This window comes from Mauremys reevesii, linkage group 6, assembly GCF_016161935.1.
Source record: "Mauremys reevesii isolate NIE-2019 linkage group 6, ASM1616193v1, whole genome shotgun sequence".
Lineage (NCBI taxonomy): Eukaryota > Metazoa > Chordata > Testudines > Geoemydidae > Mauremys > Mauremys reevesii.
In genome coordinates, this window is record NC_052628.1 from 117,500,083 (window position 1) to 117,523,022 (window position 22,940).

At 42.6% G+C, this 22,940-nt stretch overlaps 1 long non-coding RNA gene across 1 annotated transcript in view; it reads right to left on the reverse strand.

The window, feature by feature from the left end:
• Positions 1-11,455: 11,455 nt before the first annotated feature.
• The window catches only part of LOC120408726, a 73,864-nt gene continuing 62,379 nt past the window's right edge, over positions 11,456-22,940 (reverse strand). Inside the window, exon 3 of the long non-coding RNA XR_005600915.1 lies at positions 11,456-11,683. This is a non-coding gene — a long non-coding RNA (uncharacterized LOC120408726). The remainder of the gene's footprint in view (positions 11,684-22,940) is intronic.

Below are 22,940 nucleotides of genomic sequence, written 5' to 3' on the forward strand. Positions count from 1 at the left end.
TGGCGCACTAGGAAATTCTACAGGAGGATCTCCTATATGAATAGCTGCCATTGCCAATGCAAAAAAAACCCAACAACATTTATTTGGAAATTTTCATCAGAAATTCATGGAACTCTCTTACAAAACCTAAAGTTCACAGTAATAAGATTAACCACTTAAATGTATAGGTCCCAAAATCGTAGTCAGATTTGGCCTTCAGTGTAATTATTCCATGCTAACAAATAATCCCAGCAAACGTTTACATCTGGCCACCTGTCTAAATACCTCTAAAAAACAAAACTTTGCACAGCAAGTAAAGCAAAAAAAAAAAAAAAAAAAAGCCATCTCGAGACAGCCCACAGATTGTCATGAGAGTCATGAATTCCCTTGAATCAATCCACAAGTATATCATCTGCCTGGAAAATGAAGTCACAGTCATCTTTACCATCTTCAACACCAGCTCAACGATGACCATGAGAAACCCAGCCTCGGTCCCCGACAGCCAGTGGGGGAACAGATACACCAACATTAAATTTAACCATTCTCCCATTCTGAGATTGCAAAAGACTAACTCAATGAGATCTGATTCTGGAGCAGATGATTTCCTGCATCTGAGTTTCACTGGAAAAAAAACAACAACCCATATTCCTCCTCCTTGCTACCCTCTCTATTTGTGCTCTATCAATCACCATCTTGAGAAGATATGGAACTAATATTAGGATTCTTAAATAAAACAAGGAGAGCAAAGATAATACAGCAGATGGAAACACGCTACCACAGCACAGAACTACATAAATATATTGAAATATTTCTTTATTATGAGAGATGGGTCTGTAATATAAAACTGATCGCTAATAATTCATACACAACACTGATGCAGGAGGGCAGATCACTTAATATAATTAAGTGAAATGTAGTTCACATAGATTTCTTGACTTTTCAATAATTCATAACATTGATTTCTTGAAACTTCATTCGGCTATATTTTGGCATTCCCTTGTAATGTGCCTAATCTTGCACTCCTTATTCAGGGAAACTTCCACTGGGTCCAATGACTATTCTACCTGGGTTATAAATCCAGGATCAGGCCTAACAGTTGTATTATGTAAATACACTTTCAGTCCCAAAAGATTTCTTTTTTCAATCATGAGGTGTAATTCAACACTAAAATATTAACATGTTCACCTTGATATTTCCAAAAACAGAACTGACAACTGTTTCATTTACTGCATTCTGGGAAGTAACGTGAAAGGACTCCGTGGCTGTAAAATTAAACTAGCTAATTATTAGGAGAACTATTTACATTCCAGCCTTGTGCACACAGGACTCACTTCCTGGTGCCTCCTCCAAATTCTTCCCTCCTGTAACCTGTGCTATTCCCTGGAAGTTTCATGAAGGTTGCCACAGCAAGCTAATCTGGAAAGCTGAGGTTCTCTCTGAGCAGAGAATGAGGTTTTCAAAAATAACTGGTGTTCTTGTGTGCCTTAATTTTGGTGTCTCCAACTTGAGACTCCCTAAAGGGGTCTGATTTTCAGAGGATGGATGCTCAAGACACACTGAAAATGAGGCCCCACTATGATGCCTCAAGTTGGGTAACCAAAAAACGAGGCACTCAAAATCACTAGTCACTTTTGAAAAATTTGGCCATAATTATTTATCTCTCTCTCTCTCTCTCACACACACACACACACTTTCATTCCAAAGCACTTCACGAACTATACACGTACAGGACAATTGAAACATAGCTACCTTGGGGCTTCTAAAAGGAAACTTTGCAGAGCCGGCACTAGGCATAAGCAGACTAAGCAATTGCTTAGGGCTCCAAACAGCTCAAGGGTGGTCCCCATTTGCTTGTTATTATTATTTTTGTAAGAACTGGCCTGTTTTAGTATTGTGTGGGGAGGGGGAAATATTCCTGCTGAGAACCTCAATGGGCTAATACTTCTATTGGAAACGTGGAACTATTTGTGTTGTAATTTTAGTACATTATAATTTAAAGTGTCAGAGACTGAGTTCTTTCTCTCTTTCCCCTCCTGAAATAAACTATGGGATATGGATGACTATTAACTGTGGGACAGATTCTGCTCTTAGTTATATTGCTGAACATTTCAAGTAACACTTTCTGGTATTTGAAATTTTTCACTGAACTGGAAAACCTTTTTCTACCCATCTGTTGCATGGAGTGCCATTGAAGCCAATGGACCAGCTTTCAAGACTGGTACTTACATTTCTATTTTAAGGTCCTGATCCTGCAAACACTTATGCATGTTTTTAAGCAGATGAGTAGACATATTGATTCTGTTGGGACTACTTGGGAGCTTAAGATTAAGCATATACATAAGTGCCTGCAGGGGCAGGGCCTAAATTCTTCCCTCTTCTCCTTCAGTGTTGTTCTTCTAACTCAATCTTTAGGTGTTCTCACGAAGCAGCGGTAGCTAAACACCAAGTTCCAGACCCAACCATCAGTGTGATGGACTGAACTATACTCTGCCAGCTGTGAACACTTGCATTCAAACACTGAGCCCTTAACAGCATTTGGCCTAAATCTTTTATTTATGATTGTAACGAGGCGTTCGCTTGCCCTCGCAACAAATCAGCCAGAGACCCTTTCTGAGTGCAATCACCAGGGCTTTTTAGTTTCAGTGTCAGCTCCCACCACCTTCTATTTACAGTCTGCTCCAAACCAGGCACCTGGGGGACAGCTGGGTCTCCAGCCAGCAGGGATGCACAACCTTTGGCTCCTCCCTCTCCTTTCTCCCGCCCACACCCTTCCTGCCTGCCTGCCTTAGAGAGTCCCCTGGCTAATAAGGCCCACAGGTGCTTCTCTTCTAGCAATTAGGCATGGCATATTCAGCCAGCCCCAATTAATGCTTCTTAATTGGAGCTGGGCTAACAGGGGCCTGGCTTGAGACCTCCTGGCCAGCACCCTGTTATACGCCTTCCCCCTTAAGAACCGCAAGGTCCAGCGGACCTCAGCCCCTCCGCTGGCCCAGGGGGCTCCTCCAGGGAAGTTCCCCGCTCTTGGCCAGGTGATCCCTGGCATCCTCTGCTGGGGTTTTCTCCATCCCCTGCCGGCAAAATGTACACTGCTCAGGGAGTGGCTGCCCCCACAGTTCTGCTTCTGCCTGCAGGTCATCACACCAGTCGCACCCTGGCAGACGTTCCATCCCCTGTTCCCCCTTTACTTTTGGTAGGGGGTCAGGATCCATCCTACCATCCTGCGGGGCCCTCTGTGCCTCAGTATCTCCCACACCACTCAGTGGGTTCTATTTCCCCCCCATGGGGATCAGTGTTGTGGGGTGCTCCAATTGCCCCCTCTCCCCTTCCAAGGGGCTCAGGCTGGCCGGCTCCTCCATATACCCTTCCCGTGGGTCTGCTTGCTCTGGGCTCTGTTGTCTAGAGTTCTCTTCTTTGTTATTTCTGGGACTTTTCTCATCTTCCCCACTTGGGATTCTCGGTTTAGGGATATCTGCCCCCTCCTTCGGGGCACCCCTCCGCTTCTTTCTAGGTAGTGGGCCCCAGTCCCTACCTACCACCACCAGATATGGTAGCCCCTCTAGCACCCCAACCCATTTGAAGTGGCCCCTCACTTCAAGGGGCACCTGGCCCACCGGGCAGGACCTCTTGTCCCCATGGATACATTTGAGAGCCATCCTTGCCCCCGCGATCAGCCAGTGAGGCTTCACCAGCTCCCTCTGTACGAGCGAACAGGCTGATGCAGTATCTATCAGGCCTGTTTGGGGGTTCCTCACAATCCTCACTGGGATGGTGGACAGCTTTTACCCCCCTTTTTTAGCCTCCAACTTGAGTCCAGCCACAAAAATCAGCACACCAAAAAAAATACAAGACTTACTTATTGGATGGGAGAAACTATCCAGGGAAGCAGTGACTAAAAAAAAGACTTGGTCAAGGTGAATAATCAGCTGAACTTGAGCTCCCAGTGCAATGTTGGAGCCAGACAGACTAATGCCATCCTTGGATATACAAAGAGGACTATAGATTAGTACGATACTATCTCTGCATATGGCACTAGCGCGACTGTTACTGAAATACTGTGTTCAAGTTCTGGTGGTCCACAAATCAAGAAGGATTTTGAAAAAAAACTGGACAGGGTTCAGAGAAGAGCCACAAGAATTATTAAAGGATTGGAGAACATGCCTTATAGTGAAACACTCAAGGAACGCTCTCTATCCAGTTTACCAAAGAAAAGGTGAAGGGGTCACTTGGTCACAGTCAGTAAGTATGTATGTGGGGAGGGAACAAATTTGATCGAGGGATCTTCAATCTAGCAGACAAAAGGTATAAATCCAATGGCTGGTAGTTGAAACTAGACAAATTCAGTTGTGTAGCCTTATTTCTAAACAGTCAGGGTAATTAATCATTGGAACAATTCACCACAATTTGTGGTGGAATCTCCATCACTGGCAAGTTTTAAATCAAGATTAGATGGGGTTTTGTTCCTGAAAGCTCTGCTTTATTTTAAACAGGAATAATTCAGGGAATTCTGATGGCCTGTGTGATGCAGGAGGACAGACTAGATAACAATGGTCCCTTTTTGCTTTATAATATATGAATCTATAATCTATGAAAAATGCAGGGTGTAGTGCTAATCCCATATCTGGGATTGCTGAATTGGTCTTGAAGACTTTGGTGCAACTGAGCAGAAGCAAGGATCTTTCAGCCTCCGGCACAAGAAGTGACCCTTTGGATACAGATATTTATCGATCTTTTGTTTGTATTATGGTAGCACTCTATAGCAGCTGGCAGTGTCCCCTCGTACTAAGCACCCTACAAACCCAAATGGAAGATTCCATTGACTTCAATGGATATTGTATCAGCCCTAATTCTATCCTACTCTCGTCTAGTTTATACAAGTTTGTGTACTGCCCTTATCACCATAGCATCTGAGCACCAACCAGCCATGCATTGAGTGACATGACTAATATCTGTCCCACGTTTTTCCATCTCTCTCTTGTCCTCTCCACAAGGAGGAGTGTGTGTGCGCAAAAAAAGGGGGTTGTTTGGGTGGGGCTTGGACTTGTTTTGGTGTACATTTAGCATACATAAAGGCAGGTTGTAGAACTACTCCCTGAATTTGGAATGGAAGATGGGGAGGTTTATGAGATGGTCCTTACTTCCTGTGGGAGTTTGTTCCACTGTCTCAGAACAGCCCCCAAGAAAGCTCTGCCTCCTACACAACTGAGTGTTACGAGGAGGAAGAAGATAGACGTGTGTGTGGCGAGGTGTTCTGCAACTGTGAGGCCTATTTCTGATCCTCCCTCAACTCACGGCTCTGGGCAGAGTTCCTCTGAGCTGTGTCCACTGGCTCACTGGAGGAGCAGTGGGTGCTGTCCAGGGTTCTCTGCTCCGTATTCCCCTCTGGATCCCTGATTTTATGTCTGTGTCCCTCACTCCCATTCCTGTTTTCATTTTTTTTGTCCCCCAATCTTATTTGACAGTGGGTTCTATGGCTCATCTGCTTGGGCTGAGGGGAAGGGCCATTAGATGTGAGCAGGCTTCTGGCTGCCCATCCCCAGTACTTCACTAGGTACAAAGACTCCAGCAGAGCGTATAAAAAAACCAAACAGAATGAGTGTCGCCCTTTGTCTTCAACTAACACACTGCATAGTTAAACTATATACTTTTAAATGCTCAGGATTTCTAACTATAATATCCCTTGGCACAGATGCGAACATGGCAGCAACTTAAGTAAAAAAAAATGAACAATTTATGTTTATTATAATGGTCCAAAGTCTTAGCAATCCTCCTCTAAACAGACAACAAATAATGCCTCTTCCACATAAAAATACTCTTCTAATGCTCTTTTATATGTACTTGTCAATATCTAGCTGAAAGAAAGTACCGGAGATTAAAATAGGGTTTATTAATGGAAACTGATTGTTGCCTTCACTATGGTGAGGCTACTGCCTTGCCAGACTGTGGCTGAAAGCCTGCAAAGGGGTGAATAATTTGTGAGTAGTCCTAGTGAACCCAGTTACTTCCATGTAAGTGTTTGCTGGAGCAGGATGTAGGTGTGAGAAGACTCAGATGAGCGACAAGTATCAGTCTGTTTTGAGGGATATAGTTGGGTCACATTTCAGGCCTCATGCAGGTTTACACACTTAAGAAGGGCTGAGAAAAGAAGGCTACAGCAGTAAAACATGTCAAGAATGTTAACTATGGCACTGGCAGAGAGTGGCACTAAATACATTTTCAGTACATTCTACTGGATTATGTGTTAATACATAAAAATTCTCTTAAAACCAAACTTTAAACAAGGAAAGTGGCAGGGAATATGTTCTGTTGGGGTGGCTTTTAAACACTCACATTAATTACATTTGCTTAATAGTATTTCGAGTACCCTGAGATGACCTGACAAAAGAAATAACCCTTCTTTTACTTTCAAAAATTCAGTTCAAATATGTCAGAACCAAGGGATTGACTCTTCATCAGATTATCTTTAGGGGGGGAAATGGAAGTTATATGGATGACAAAGTTCCACAGATTACAACTCAAATAGAGGGTGGTGCATTATCAAGGATTGCCATTATTTATAGCCTAAGGTACTGGCAAATGCCCAGTTCTTAGTTGATTTGTACACAGAGTGGCTGCTAGTGGAGGTAGGGGTACCCTTCAAAGAGTGTCCCAAAAAGGAATGGATATTTGATCATTTTCTGATGCCCTGGTAGACCATAGCCTCTGTGCAGACTTCTTCAATTGGGCTTCTTGGGTCCACTCCTCCAGGCAGCCTTAAACATGAGGGTCCTCATTTTACCTATCAGTTTTCAGGCTGGGTTTTTAAAAGTTGCTTTGAGGATGGAGTATCCAAATCTCTAAGTGACAAAGCCTCAGCCTCAAAGCTTGGTGAGCGAGAAGAATCTGAGCAAAGTACAGAAATCCAACCCCTCTCAACCTTGGTTGGAGAAACAATGCCCCAATTCTGCAACATAGTTTGTCTCCAGGGTCTCTCATGGACATCAGCGGGGCTTTGCATGGATCCAAGCTCCACCTGAATGGAAGAGCTTCCAGAATCAGGGCCTAATTGTGCAATATCTCATGCCCAAACATTATATCAGGATATTCCACATTTGCCATATGAAAGCTGACAAAAAATGAACCCTATGAAGGCCTACTGAGGAACCCAGCAACGAGTTCACAAGAAGCAACAGGCCTGCACTCCAATTCCAAACAACTGGGCATTATTAATGTATTTATTACATGCTACCAAATGTTCTTATAGCTGAAAAGGATGACTGAAAGTAAAGGAAAGTCTGTAAAGACTTTAGGCAAGGACAATCTACACAAGAGAGACAGATCAGATTCACTGGAAAACTAAGAGAAAGATGTTAACTTACAACACAGACTATCTTCAGCTGGTGTTAACTGGAAGAGCTCTATTGAAGTCAGTGGAGTAAAACCAATTGAGGATCCGGTCCTATTGTTTTTAAATTACCTCCAGTTGCCCTCCTTTGCTTAAGACAATCATGCAGCTCAAAAGAAAAGCTATAGGGGGAAAATATCACTGTTTCTAGAAGCAAAAGGAATTCCCAATGCCCTGGGTGAGATGATGGTTGTCAAGGATAATTCCATTCTATCTCCACTATTTGTGGTGGGTTGATGTTTTGACCAGTGGATCCAACAAATTGACTCATTACTAAAGGCCTGCCTTAAAGGTGAAAGTTTGCAGTTATACTGATACTTTCTAATGTGGACACACTTCCTCCAGAATAACGGCTGGGTTTGTCTGAGTTAGGGGCTTTTGGTTTGTTTGTTTGGTTTAGCTTAATCCTCTTTGCAAGCAACATAAACTATACTGCAAAAAGCACTCACATCAGAATAAAGGGTCTCTTATACCAGTGGAATTATATTGGTTTCGTTTCACATCTTAGATTATACTGTAAAAAAGTCTTTCCATTTGAGACAAGCTCAAAGTCCCTTTCCATGCATTATTTGTTCATACTGTCCCCTAAAATATCAGTAACTGAAAATTCTGGTTAAAACCACACTACTTGTTTATGACTTAATTCTGATCTCATCCCATCTTCAAAACAGTGTAACTTCACTGACTGATTTCAATAGAATTCCTCCCAGTTTAGGCTCCAACCCAGGAAATCACTGAAGTCCATTCTTAGTCAAAATAGCACTTATGCATATGCTCAACTTTAAGCATATGCTCAAGTCCCATCAAGTTCAATGAAAGAATCCATCACAAACTGAAGTACTTTCCTGATACTGGCATCAGATCAGGATGAGGTCCTGAGCAAGGACCTGAGCAAGGATTTGGCCCATACTGCAGACATGTAGCCAAAAAGCAACACAAAATTCTTTCCTAGCAGCTCACTGCAGCAACAAGGAGTTCACCCAAAAAAACTTCTGAAGCTGCACTGTGAAACTTTCCCACCACAAGGATATATGAGCTGCCCTTTGCACATGCTCAAAAAGTGGCAGGTAGCCACCAGCAGCATCCTCAGAGATCATGACCGTTACATAGTGAAAACTTTCCATGACAGCAATGCACATATCTGTTGGGCTACTTTGCTTGTCCATGTTTAAGATCAGGTCTAAATGTTAATGTATTTTATATAGTTTTGTATTTGCATTTCAATTATATTTTTCATTACATTATGACAAATAGCTGTCAAGGTTCATAATAATGTAACCTCATTTGCATATTTGATCTCATATCCTGCTTTAACAATAAAGACAATGTCTAATATATTGGAATGCACTGCATATCTCATGGGGGTGCTGGGTAGTGTCAATTCACCTACTTTGCTTGTAAATATGCTAATACTCACTTTCAAAAGAACTATACCCCCACCTTAAACCCTGACTCTGCAAAATGTTCCATACTAGCAGACCACTACATCTATGAAGAGACCCACCAATTTTAAGGGGGAGCCATATGAGCTAGGGTGACCAGACAGCAAGTGTGAAAAATCAGGACCGGGGGGGAGGGCAGGAGGGGTAACAGGTGTCTATATAAGGTGCCAGCTGCAGTGCATGCAGACCCTGCATTTTTGTACAGCTTCTAGTGCTTTGGGGCCCTAATTTCAGTTGAGGCCTCTAAGATGCTGTTTTGATCTCTCTCGCTAATAAGGTGTCAGAGATATGGCATCTCCTGATCCAATCGCCACTGGCAGTTTTTTCCATTGCCTTCATTCTTAATGGAATAGGATAGCCTCATGTACTCTGAGATGCACTCTAGTTTATGATGCACTGGTAATTAAGAACAATAAAGTCAGAAGATTATTCATATTACAGACAAAACGAAAATGTAATAAAATGTTTGCATTTTAAAGCAGAGAAAAAGCCATTTTTGAAAGGATGCCACATACCTGAAAAGCAGCATGCATCAAAATACCTCCCTAAAGTATGGTGGTCTTCCACACTTCTGAAATAAATAGCAATACTTAGAAATAAATAGTGTGCCAGTCCACTTATATACATACAAAACCCCCTTAAAAGTTTATGGGCTACTTCGTTAGTGAGATATGTTCTATCATGTTTATTGCAAATATTTGTTAGGTGAGGAGAAATAAACTCATTTTTATTCTTAATGTGCAAAATTTTGTTTTTGCTTCTTTTAAAGTGTTATCCAAGAGCTTCTTTCACCCTTAAGGGTTTTGGTGATGAATCTCAACTCCAGTTCTAATGATTGCTCTATATTTTCATTAGTAACAAAAACTATCTGCGTGAGGGGGGGACTGTGTTAATGAGTTTCTGTACTTCTAGCACATTAGCGCTCCATTGAGTTGCCATTAACAAATGCAACTATTTTTGGTTTCATATTTATCAATAGCGATCATCATTACTTCATTACAGTTCTGGGCTTTCCCCCCCCCCATTTGTGTGTTTTATAGATTTGTAAGTGGCCTATTCAAAGGAGTTGGTATTAGAAAGAGCCCTGTTAGCATTGTCATTGTCTACATACTTAGGATTAGTATATACCCTGTCCTGCGGGTGTGTTCTGGAAGGAGAAAGTGAAGAGAAGAGTTTAGAGGATGGATGAGTGTTGCAGGGAGTTGAAGAGAAATGGAATCCTCTCTCCTCCCCGGGCTGAGAGAAAAGTTGCGACATACCTGTGGCATCAGGCCATGACCACAGTCATCTACTTTTCATGAACATAGGGCCTGATCCAAAGCCCTTTGCGAGGAAGACAGAAGAAAGCAACAAATAGAGACAGGTACAAGTATTGAAAGGAAAAGCAGCTTAATACTGCAGTTTATTTCATGAACTGTACATTAACAGCACATGCACATATGCTGTGTAGGTCTTCCACTGTGTTGCCTTGCTTTGACAGCCTCGCATTTACACTTAGATTAATTTATTAACAAATACTTCTCTCTCATGTAATTTATAGGATTTTCTTAACATACTCAGTATTTTTATGTACTTGAGTGGTCCAATATTCAGGTTTAAAAAAAAAAAACCCAATAAAAACCCAATAATGGATTTTGTAAAATTGGGCATTTTTCAGCAAAAACTGAAAACGAAGGGCCCTTGTGTCTGTTATTACTTGAAACCATAGGGCTAAATCATCAATGCTGGTCCAATGCCCATTTAAATCAACAGGAGACTTTCCATCTGCTCCAAAATGCATTGGATGAGGCCCAATAGACACAAACTGTTTGCTGGGATCACCGAGCTATTTGCAGCTCCCTGGCCCTGAGGCTGATTCTGTGCTGCCCACATCCCCAGTGTAATTTAGGCTTCTCTGAACTACATCCATTTGTAACAACTCTGTAGGGCCAGAGGAAGCCCAAAGGGGGCTTTGCATCAGTCAGTATCTGCCCCATTCCTTTTAAATAATGAAATGCTTCTTAGTAGCTCCTTATTGGGTACAGGTTGTGGGAACACCAGACAACACATAAGGAGAATCTGTTCAAGGAAGTCAGACTGCATGGCTATTAGAACAACTTGCAGACAGTAGTAGTGCTTTCTACCTGCTGACCCTTCCTTCCCACAACCTCATCCTTACTTGGTACTTGAGACCAGTGGTTGGATCTTCATCCCAACCTATAGAGATATAGGGATAGCCACCATGAAGCTCAGCTCCAGCCTGTGCAGAATCCCCCTTCATGTCTTCTATGTTCCCCAATGTGCTTGTGCTGCAGTGACCCCATTGTATTTACCTTACCACTATGGAGGGACTGCTTGGCTTTTGCCCTATGTGACTTATGAATTTTTCTTATGTATTTCCATGGCCATGGATGGCTTATCAGCAGTGGGGGTTTAATCCTGGTACATCTGGATCTAAACACAAGAGTCTTTACTGCATGAGCTAAGAGATCCATCTCCGCTAGCCAACTGTAAAAACAGGCTCATCAAGTCTATCTGTCTTACTTAAAAAAAGAAGTCATAATTTGAATTGTAAATTTCACTCTTCCCCACCAAAATAAATTAAATAAATAATAATAATAATAATAATGTTAGCTGCAACCAGAAAGGGAGATGAAAGATCCATATATACTAATAAAATAAAAAAAGCAATAGAGGAAATGTAAGTCAAAAGTAGGTAGGAACTCAGATTCAGATCTTCAGCTGGTGTAAACCATCACAGCTCCATTGAAGTGTTCTTTTGATTTACAGTAGATGATCACATAGTCCCACTAGTGAAATTCAGATCCAGATGTGTTCTTTGAGTTTGAACACCCCTTCAGTTCAGTGGTGTTTGAATCCAGGAGTTTTGTTCCTTCCAGTCCTATAAAAAGAAGGGACCATAATTATTTCTTCATAATCTCAGAGATTGTTAAGGTGACTAACATTTTGAATTAATATAACAACATCATGATTCAGTCATCTGACAATTTAGGAAGCAAGCCCTGACTCATTTTCAAGTTGGCAAAGCACTGATGAATCAGCAATACAGTCATTCTTCAGAATTACCTCTTACAACCATTAAGTGAAATTCCATCTGCTTTTCTGGTTATGAATGTATCTCTTATTCCACGCACATGTGTCAAATTGCACTGTAGATTAAAAAAATTAAAAATATAATGCTGCTGCCTATGAAGAAATAAACCTTTTAGGGTAGATTAGATCCATAAATTCCCTAGCTCACATGGCAAAGAAGCATATGGCAAACTTGCCATACTTTGTTCTGCACCTCTGCCTCAAACACTAATCCAATCTTAAACAAAAGAGAATAAAAATAAATTGATAGCAGGGAAGAGAAGAAACTTCAACCAATTCGGCATTAAAAATGAATCACTTGTGGCTTTAAACAAACACTGAACCATTAAATTTCTCTTAGAATTTTAAACCCTGCAGTCTGCTCACTCTTGTCCTGCTCACTCTTGTCCCCTAGAGTCAGCTCCAAGAAATAAATACTGAGTTTTTTTACGATTCTGATCCAAAACCTATTGCAGTCAACAGGAGTTGGTTCAATTCAACTACATCTCATTGGCATGACTAAAAAGTAGAGTTGACATAAAGATGGCAATGCTGTTTCACGGCAGCTTTCCAGATTTTGAAAGTTGTTGTCACTCTGCATTGGAACAAACCCAAAATCTGTTGGTTGTTCTGGAAGAACACAGAATTACACCAAAATGCTTGTTCTCACTTTGGGAAAAGATGTTGAAATGTCTGAGAGAAAGAGAGATTAGGACACTGGCTGGGGATGTGGAAGACCCAGGTTTAAATCTTTACTCTTCTGCATGATTCAGAGCAGATTTTCATCCCAGAACACTCAGATTCAGATAGAGGAGGGACTTGAACCTGGCTCCCTCAGACCAATACCCTAACCACTAGGCTAGAGAGTTGCTCTCTTGTTGAAGCCATTTAAAAAAAAGTTCATTGAAATAAAAACATTTCAGTTTCAATTAATTTTGTGTCATGACTCAGCTTAATCTCCTGTCTAACCATGAGATTTCAATTTCTCTAACCTCCTGGTTCGGCCTGAATCAACTTCAGATCTAAGTTATGAGTTTGTCCTTTTCTTGCCAGAAAGACCTCTGTAGTAGCTGTCATTCTATATTACCTCAGTTTTTGGTCATTCCCCCGCACTCTGTTTTTCATGTTGTAAGTCTGAATTGATGTCCTTTTCCAAAAGGGAAATGTACATATATGGGGGAGAGGGTTGTTTGGAGGTTTTTAAATATTTTCTCCATTACTTTATTGCTCATAAATGGAGTTGGGTTATTTACCCTCCGAAAGAAAAGACACTTTATTCTCATATCATCCTTGTGCAGAGGCTACATTAATATTCTCTGTATAACTCAGTATATTTGTATAATCAATGCTGGACAGACAGTCCTTGAGACTGAAATCTTCTGCTTAGCTATAAAACTGGTAGAGCATATGCACCCGCAGTGCAACCCTCTACCAGGCATTGGACAGCCCTTGGCCTGGAAAGAACAAGGTTAAAGTAGCTCACTGTCCATTCCCATTCACTTGTTAGCCTCTCCACTGAGACTGCCAGCAAAGGTGTCAACTGGACTTTCAAAAGTCAGTAAAATCCCCAAATTTGAAAATACTACAACTTTGGGACTGCATACATGAGACTTGTCACCATGTATTTTTCAAGCCACCTACTGCTTTGACCATTTATAAGGGATGGTTCCAGATCAAATCTTTGGGCATGTACACTCCTGACTTTAGAAGCATTTGAAATCTACCTGCCACACAAGCCAGTTTTTACTTTGTTACTGGATCCTACCCTCCGTTCTGTTTGAATTATATACTGATCTGAGAATTACCTCGCTAGAACAATGAGATTCGATTTTCTTTTTATTTCCCCAAACACAGACATCCCTATTCTTCAGTTAGGTATTATGGGTAGTATAATTCAATAGGCATTATTTGCTGAATTACCACCAGAGGTCATCCAAATCATCGTTGACCTGATTTTCAAAAGGTGCTGAACAACCACAGTGACATCAATGGGAGCAGCTAAATGCTCAAGTTTCCTGCCACTTCCTCACATTTTCTGTCTGTTTTCCAGCTGGCAACAGTGGGAAAACAGTTGGAAAGGATAAGGAAGTAGTTCCCCAACCCCGCATACTATCTTGTTTTCCCACTTTTTGCCAATTTGAAAACAGGAACAAAGTATGAAAAGTGTCCCTTCCCGCCTCCACTTTCTCAAATTGTGATGGTTTTTGAACTGGAAAAAAGGGTGCATTACTTTACATACACAAATACTCTGAGAGGAAGTGAGAGAGAAAGAAAGAGCATGCACTCATTCACACTTATTTTAAAAGTGAAAGTGTTACCAAAGTCAATGGGAATTAGGCACCTAATCTGCTTAGGTAGTTTTGAAAATACCAGTAAAGTGCCTATCTGCATCTGTCGGTGCCTACATACCTTTCAAACTCTGGACCTAAAAGAATAAGTTCACAATGCTCAATATATATTGACTGACACACAGTCCAGTGTTAAAAAGATACATCCAGATGAGTAAAAGTTCTTGTTCTCTAGCAGATGCAGCAAGGTCAAGCTGATCTGTACACAGGTACCTGAGAAACCCATGAAGACCAATTTTGATGACTAAACAAAAACTGAGTGCAGATTTCAAGCAGCTGTTGCAAGCTCCTGGGAGACTACAGCAGTGGTTTTCAAACTGCGGGTCACGACCCAGTACAGGGTCACGGAATGTAGTCCCTACCTGTTCTGACACCGTGCTGCACCCCGGAAGCAGCCAGCAGCAAGTCTGGCTCTTAGGCGGGGAGGCCACAGCGCTCTGTGCGCTGCCCCCTTGCATGCCTCCACCTAGGAGCTGGACCTGCTGCTGACTACGTCCGGGCGCAGCACGGTCCGCAGTGCCAGGAGATGCCTTAGCACCTCCGCTGTGCTGCTGACCAGGAGCCGCCCAAGGTAAGCCCCGGGCCCCAACCCTGTGCCCCAATCCCATGCCCCAATCCTGAACCCCCCCAAACTTGGTGCCCCTTCCTGCCCCACATCCCCAGCCCCAACCCAGAGCCTCCACCCCCAGACCAGAGCCCTGACCCCACTCCTTCATCCCAACCCCCCGCCCCAGCCCAGAGAACCCTCCCACATCCTGAACCCCTCATTCCTGGCCCCACCCTGCAGAGCCTCACCCTTGCACCCCAACCCTCTGCCCCTCCCACACTCCTCATCCCCAGCTCCGTTGGGTTGTGAGCATCAACAATTTTCTTCAACGGGGTCTCCAGAAAAAAAATTTGAAAACCACTGGACTACAGTACTTTCAAGCTAGTTAGAACTGAAGGAGCCATTATGCCTCTAAACTCAGATGCTATTTCTGTACACTTCAACAGAGGGCCACAGCTCTAAGCCCTCATACCAAATTGGTTTTGGGCTCACGTAGTGCTCCATAACATGCTGAAAGTATTCAATTGGGCATTTTATCTGTGCAAGTATGAGGCATCGTTTCTGAAAAGGTAGCCCATAAAAGACCCAGAACAGAAATACAAACCATAGGCTTAATAGGTTTACTCACAGAAATATCTAAATTACTGTACTCTTCACATTCTCCACCAATGGGATATTAGAATAATAATTAAACCAAACAGTTACATTGTCTGGTATTATCACCTCTGAGATTCCAGAGTGAACCTTCCCATCTGCTCCTTCAAGCTGCAGGCAGCCATTCTATTATGGATGCAATGGTAGGATCCTGTTGGCAATAGGCAACTAAAGCATTTATTATGCTGGCCCAGGGTATAATGACATGAGTGTTTATTACTGAATTGGATAAAGCCTTTCCAGGATTAGCTATTAGCTATATTTTCTGTTCTTAGCCTTTGCTTTCAGTTCATCAAGAAGGAGAACATTGGCGCAGAATAAGAAGATTCCACATGACGCTAGGTTTCTCACAATTCTCACAGTCAGTATGCATTAGCCGGACAAAGTCATTCATAATAGTTTGATTGCTAAGGGACGATTTGCATTAACTATAGATGGCAGCAGTTTCCAAAAAGGTATAAAACGTGATGAAATTAATGGTGTGCACATGTGAAAACAGCATGCTCAATGAAATTCATTGTGTGCAATGAAACATACATAAATAACTGCTCAGCTACACTTGAAGTGAGGTAAGATGTACTAATTGTGCTTTATGCACAAACACAATGTGCCGGTATTTAAATTAAATTTTGCCTGGGGTCTCAGGTTTACAGTAATCCTAGATTAAAATATATTGTGCGATGAAATGGCAACTCAGACTCAATAATAAATATGGTGTAAAACCAGCAATCTTTAAAGGTAAGGAAATGAGAAAACAATAGATCCCTCTTAAGAGCTTATATGATTCTCTTCAAACACTGACTGAGCTTTAAATTTTCTGTATAAGGATCACTGCTGGGTTAAACATTTCACCATTGCATTGCTACTTCAGTCCAACAAAAACACAAGCCCCTTCACTGCTGATGATCAGCCTTTTCTTTACACACTTGGATCAACCAGAATCTCCCACCTTAAAGGCTTCGCATTCTCCTTCAACACTTCTAAATAGAACTTAAACTGCTTCATGAAACTTAACTTGCAGACAGCTTCATTTTCTGCAAATAAAGTTGAGCAAATGGAACTTTATTAAATCCTGTGCTCTGATCTCTCCATGTGGCTGTGTTGCTTCCAGTCTAACTCTCCACGTACCCTGTTTATCTGGAGTCCCCTTAATAACAGTTCTTCCAGAGTGTGGGCCCCCTGACCCTGCTTCCATTCATCATGATACATCTTCCATATTTCCAAATATTTTAACAGCAAAAACATAACTGATGCCAAGACCCCCTCCCTGTGTCCCTTTTGACAGAGGTTGCTAGCACATAGCTGAGTTGGATTCATCTTTACTGTCAGAAACAGTGATGGGGATGGTTAGGTCTAGTGGTCAAAGACATATGTCACTGCCAGAATCAGGACTCCAAAGCAGGATTGGAATAGAGGCCAAAGTAGGACTAGGAACAGGACTGGAACAAGAGCAAGGCTGGAGAAGGCTAAGGCTTGGGAGTCTGTTCAAGCCCTGGAATGACATTGAGCAGGCTGAGATGCTGTCCCTCCTGTGAGGCTTATACACCTGCTCTGAGAGTCACCAGACCAGCTCCTGAGTTGTGGATTGGCTGGAGCCTAGCACGGGAGTGACTCAACACTGCATGTGGCCCAATCAGACTCTAGCTCAGGGAAGACTCATCTTACATTTACTGCAGACTCAGCTGGTTACGAAATCTTGTATATAGTATAGTCTATACAAGTGACAATATCAGGAGTGACCTGATTCCAAGTCCAGCAAGCTCTCTCTGCAGAGTCTCCTCCCTCTCTGTGGGGTTGGCTTCAGGATGGTTCTCTGTCTCTCTGGTCTGTGATGATCTCCATCTCTCTGTAGACTCTCTTTGATGTTGTGTCTGCTGGTTCGTAAGTGCCTCGTGTTCCTTTGGATCACTTGTCCCTTGTACAACCTGGATGTCACTTCACCCCTCACGACTCATTCAGTCCTTCTGACTACAACAGGTCTCCCCTCATTTGGTAGCAGGGTTTCAGTCCTTTGTCCCATCACTACATATGGTGAACTATTTTGACACTGCTGTGAGCCAAAAATGAGAACAAAAGATCTGCACCAGAAGAAACAGCTTTGTGTAACCGTCTCTTAGCAGTTTTCACAGTTGATTCCACTTTATCCTTTTGCTGTGGAGGAAGGGTGGTCAAACTCCCATGTGTGGGCAAATTCCTTGACTTCAAGGCAAACTGGCATCTGTCCGTTGTCTGTGAATGGAGTGTGTGGAATACCATCTCTTACAAAGTGGGCCCTCATTTTGACAATCACTGACTTGCTTCTTTATCAGGCAAGGTATCAAATCCCCAAAATTCAAACAGTAGTCCACTAATCAAGTACTGCTTTTCCTTGCAGGTAAATAAGTCCACTCCCATCTTTTTTCCCAATGGTCAGGTGGGCAGCTCATGTGGTAACAGTCTTTCTGCTGGCGATTATCACATATCTGACAGGTGTCACACCCTTCCGTCACGAAGGGGAGTTATATATTCATATATAACCAATATATATATATATATATTCATATATAACCCAGCCACTAAACACACCTTTGAGCCCATCTAAGGCATGTGTTCAGGTGCGAGGCATATATTCTTTGCATGACACTCTTCTATAATGAGGCCAGGACATCTGCACACTCAGCTCATCTTTAATTTGCAAATATAGTTTTGCTCCTATCAGTGCCGGCAAGCTTTTGTTTTCTGGCCACCCTGCTAGTATCACTCTGGACTGCCTGTTTTTGGATGTCCTTTTCTCTAACTGCAATTTTCCGTCATGGTCTTGTTCAGTTTCTGTATCATTGCTCTCTTCACCTCTAATGAGGAATCATATGCAATTATTTTCACCCCAGACAGTCCTTGCGGCACTTGGTTGTCTTCACTATAATACCTCTACTGCTGAGCTGATGCCCAATAGCATGCGTAGGCATCACTAGTGACCCAATGGTGTGGCAAAGTTTGTCAGCATGCTGGGCTCTTTATCCAGTTTTCTGGGCCTAAACCGGTTCTTCCCATTGCAGAGTGTAAAGATTCTGATTTTGGAAAGTTCTGGCAAGATGTCATCAACTGTGAGCAGTGAAAAGAAGCATTTTTAGTGCCCAGTTCAGTGACTGAGTCTATATGGCTGTGTTTATTTTTCCTGATGGTTTCTTTACCACCACTAGGCTGCTTACCCCAGGCTGTACTGGCCTCTCTAGGTGCTACAGTACCCCTGCTCTGCAGGCTTCTGAGCTTCTTGCCTACTGGATTAAGCAGTATTTTTCTCCGTGGTAGCTACACAGGTTCCATTGTGGAGTCCACTTCCAGTCTCAGCTTTCCTTCAAGGTACCCATTGCCTGTGAAAACGTCACCCTAAGCTTTTTAAATTGCCTCTGTTGTCCATAGGAATTCCCTTTTGCTTCTTGCACTGTAGCTATACAATTCTGATACTGCCACCTGATCAGATCCATGGCTTGTATGGCTGTATCCCTCAAAAGGGGTCTGTGGTACCATCTGCATTATTAGATTGGACCTGCTCTTTGTAATGGATGTGTTTGAATCCAATTCACCACAAAGAATCACATTGCAGGAGGCCTTACCATCCACCTCAAGTTGCACAGAGCATTTCCCTATTAACGTTGTTGTACGCAAGGAGGTTGGTGTTATCTCTCATTACCTTTCCTGTCCCCATAGCCTGAACTTGATATGGGCTTGGACTCCAGGAGAATGACATCACCTCTGTCGGATGTGCCATCCCCCTCTTGTACAAGTCAGACTGAATCTTTGAGACATTCTTCTGCTCTTGCAGACATTGATGACATAGTTTAACTTGCCACATTCCTTGCAATGCTGTCTTCATGCAGGACACTTCTCCTTTACTTGCTCATGCTGTCTCCCACAGTAAGTGCCTCTCATTATGGGGTATGGAAACCTGGCCACCAGCTCTCCTTTACTGTTGTCTACGTGCATGTTCTTCTTGGGGGCGTTGCGCCTTCTGAAGAGAAAGGATGAAAGCCCTAGTTTTCTGCTGCACACCCCATGTCTAAGCAGCTGTCTAATGTGAGATCACCTTCCTAGTGCAGCTGCTTCCACAGGCAGCGATCCCAAGTGCCACAGAGTATCAGGGCCGGCCCACAACATTTTGGCGCCTGAGGCAAGGAGCTCAAATGACGCCCCCATGCTCCCTCACTTGTGCCAAAACCTTGAAAGGTCTCAATTCTGCCTTCTTCCTGTTCTACTCCTCTCATGGCACTGCTCTGCTACCTACCCCAATAAAGGAGAACTAACAACTGAAAATGCCTTGTTCAAAAATTTTAAGTAACATTTAACTTTCAAACGCCTGAACAGCAAATGTAACTTTTCTTGTCTGCATAGTAAACACTGGCATTTTTATCTGTTTGAATAATCAGAGTGGTGCTTTCTGTGCCTTCTTGATTGCAAAGATTTGAACTGCTTCCTGCTGAAGGTCCACAGTCTGGGCCAGCTCATGCTCTACTGAGCTGGTTGCAAGGCCGACTAGCCTCTCCTGTGTCATTGTGGAGTGTAGGTGTGTTTTTATTAACTTCAGCTTGGAGAAGCTGCGTTCTCCACTGGCAACTGTTACAAGAAGTGTTAGAAGTATGCGCAGTGCAACAAAAGCATTTGGAAAGAGGGTGGTCATCTTATTTGTGCACACATATTCCAAAACAGCCTTTGGAGTTGATCCTGCTGAAATGTATCTTGAAAAGGCTTTCAGTTCATCACCTAAATCACTTGCATCAATATCGTGCATGTCATCATGTGTCAACACAGTCTCTAGTGCCCTGCATTGCTGGTGTAGGTCTTCTTCAGGTATAATGAGGAGTTTTGGAATATCATACGACATCCCATATATACTGCTGTGTTCCTTGAGCTGCATGAAATGTTCTTCAACTGACTGTATTGCACAATCTAGCGCCTGGTTAAAGAATTCAACTTTGAATTGTTGTTTGGGGTCTCTTATGGGATTATCCTGTGCCTTGTAATCAAAAGGTCGTCTTCTTCGGTGACTCTTGTAGTCTTGAATGGGTGGGAAAATAGCTTCAGTGTGAAGTTCCTCTGCCAACTTCTGTGCACTCTTGAGAATGTTTTGAAATCCCTCATCTGACTAGTAAGACTGTAGGTATGACTTTGCTTTGTCCAGTTGTTCCATTGCTCCAGATATATCAAGGTCAACACCTTGGAGTCTCTTGCTTACAATATTTATTTCAAACAGTATGTCATGCCACAACACTAAGCCACATAGAAATTTGAAGTGATGTATGTTTCTGGTGATTCCATTTCCCTCTGCCACTGTTCTCCCACAAACAGGTCCTGTCATAGCATTATCCTCCATAATTGCAACAATGGTATCATCTATCTTCCCAATTTGGTGTTTAATAGGCTTTATCGCCTCCACTCAACTTTCCCATTGTGTGGCACTCAGTGGTTTCAGTGTCAGAGAGGATGTTGCCAGGTGTTGCTTCACAATTTGCCATCGATGAGTTGATGCAGAGAAAAATACATAGATGCTCTGAATTACATTAAAAAATTCAGCAGCCCCACTAGAAGCTGATGCTGCATCACTGACCACCAAGTTCAATGAATGAGAACTGCATGGGACAAAAAAGGCTTGAGGGTTCAACTCTCGGATCTGTGTCTGCACTCCTCTGTTCTTTCCTCTCATGTTGGCACCATTATTGTAGCCCGGACTTCTCATGTCAGCTATCGCAATTCCTGTATCTTCCAGCTTTTTAAGAAGCACATTTGTCATACTAGCACCTGTAGTATCATCAATGTCAATAAATTCTAGAAAATGCTCTGACAGTCACCATTACAGGGACATTTTCACTAGGTTCTGTTGTTACAAAACACACCATTAAGGTCATTTGTTCCATATGGCTGATGTCAGGTGTGCAGTCCAGAATAACATCTTGCTGACTTCAGATCTGTTACAATCTTCTGTTTGATTTTTGTTGCCAGTAACTGTATGATCTCATTTTGAATTGTTTTTCCAAGTTATTGGTGTGTACACGTTTCTTGGATGGTGACTCTTCTTAGATGCTCCTGGAGTACAGCATCAAACTCAGCCATCAGCTCCACAATTTTAAGGAAGTTTCCATTGTTCAGCACAAACAGATGATCTGAAGTGCCACACAGTGCTAGGTTTTGGGTAGCAAGCATTCTCACAATGGCAACGAGCCTTTTTGAAACATTGTTCCAGTAAAGAGACTCTGATGCAATCTTCTCTTGATGCTGATCATCAATGGTGGCCTTTAACCTTAGTCTCATCTCAAGCTCTTTTCACCTATGGAATGCTCTCTGGTGATTTGTTGCCTTCTCATGGCATGCCAGATTTTTCCAATCCTTTGTTCCTGTAGAACTCTGTGTGGCTGGAACATTAGACTGGAGAAATTTGCAACAAAAATGGTATAAGAACATAAGAATGGCCATACTGGGTCAGACCAAAGGTCCATCCAGCCCAGTATCCTCTCTACCTAAAGTGGCCAATGCTAGGTGCCCCATAGGGAGTCAACCTAACAGGTAATGATCAAGTGATCTCTCTCCTGCCATCCATCACCACCCTCTGACAAACAGAGGCTAGGGACACCATTCCTTATCCATCCTGGCTAATAGCCATTAATGGACTTAACCTCCATGAATTTATCTAGTTCTCTTTTAAACCCTGTTATAGCCCTAGCCTTCACAACCTCCTCAGGCAAGGAATTCCACAGGTTGACTGTGCACTGTGTGAAGAAGAACTTCCTTTTATTTGTTTTAAACCTGCTGCCCATTAATTTCATTTGGTGGCCCCTAGTTCTTATATTATGGGAACAAGTAAATAACTTTTCCTTATTCACTTTCTCCACATCACTCATGATTTTATATACCTCTATCATATCCCCCCTTAGTCTCCTCTTTTCCAAGCTGAAAAGTCCTAGCCTCTTTAATCTCTCCTCATATGGAACCCGTTCCAAACCCCTAATCATTTTAGTTGCCCTTCTCTGAAGCTTTTCTAATGCCAGTGTATCTTTTTTGAGATGAGGAGGCCACATCTGTACGTAGTATTCAAGTTGTGGGCGTACCATGGATTTATATAAGGGCAATAAGATATTCTCCATCTTATTCTCTATCTTCTATCCCCAGTATGCAGCATTCTGGGTTTTTGAAAGCATAAGCCATGGCCTCTCCACTTTGTCACCACTGTGGATTTCATGCCAGTACTGTGTTGGATGGAAACTTCTATTTTCATTGCCTTTGGAGAACATGAAGTTTTTCACTTGCTGTGGCCCATGCAGTACAAGAAAGTCCCTCACGCTACTGCTCAAGTGGGTCCACAGTCCTGGATCATCTAGACTTAAGGAACTAAACAAATAAGCAGGCGGGTAGCAGGGCCTGAGTGAGGGAAGATATCAGCGTCTTAAGGGCCTAACTGGCTCCTACTACTTCAGTTGACTGCCTGTTCTCCTCAGGTGGGTTCAGGGAAGCAACAGGAAACAGGAAGCTCCCTGAGAATCTGGTGTTAA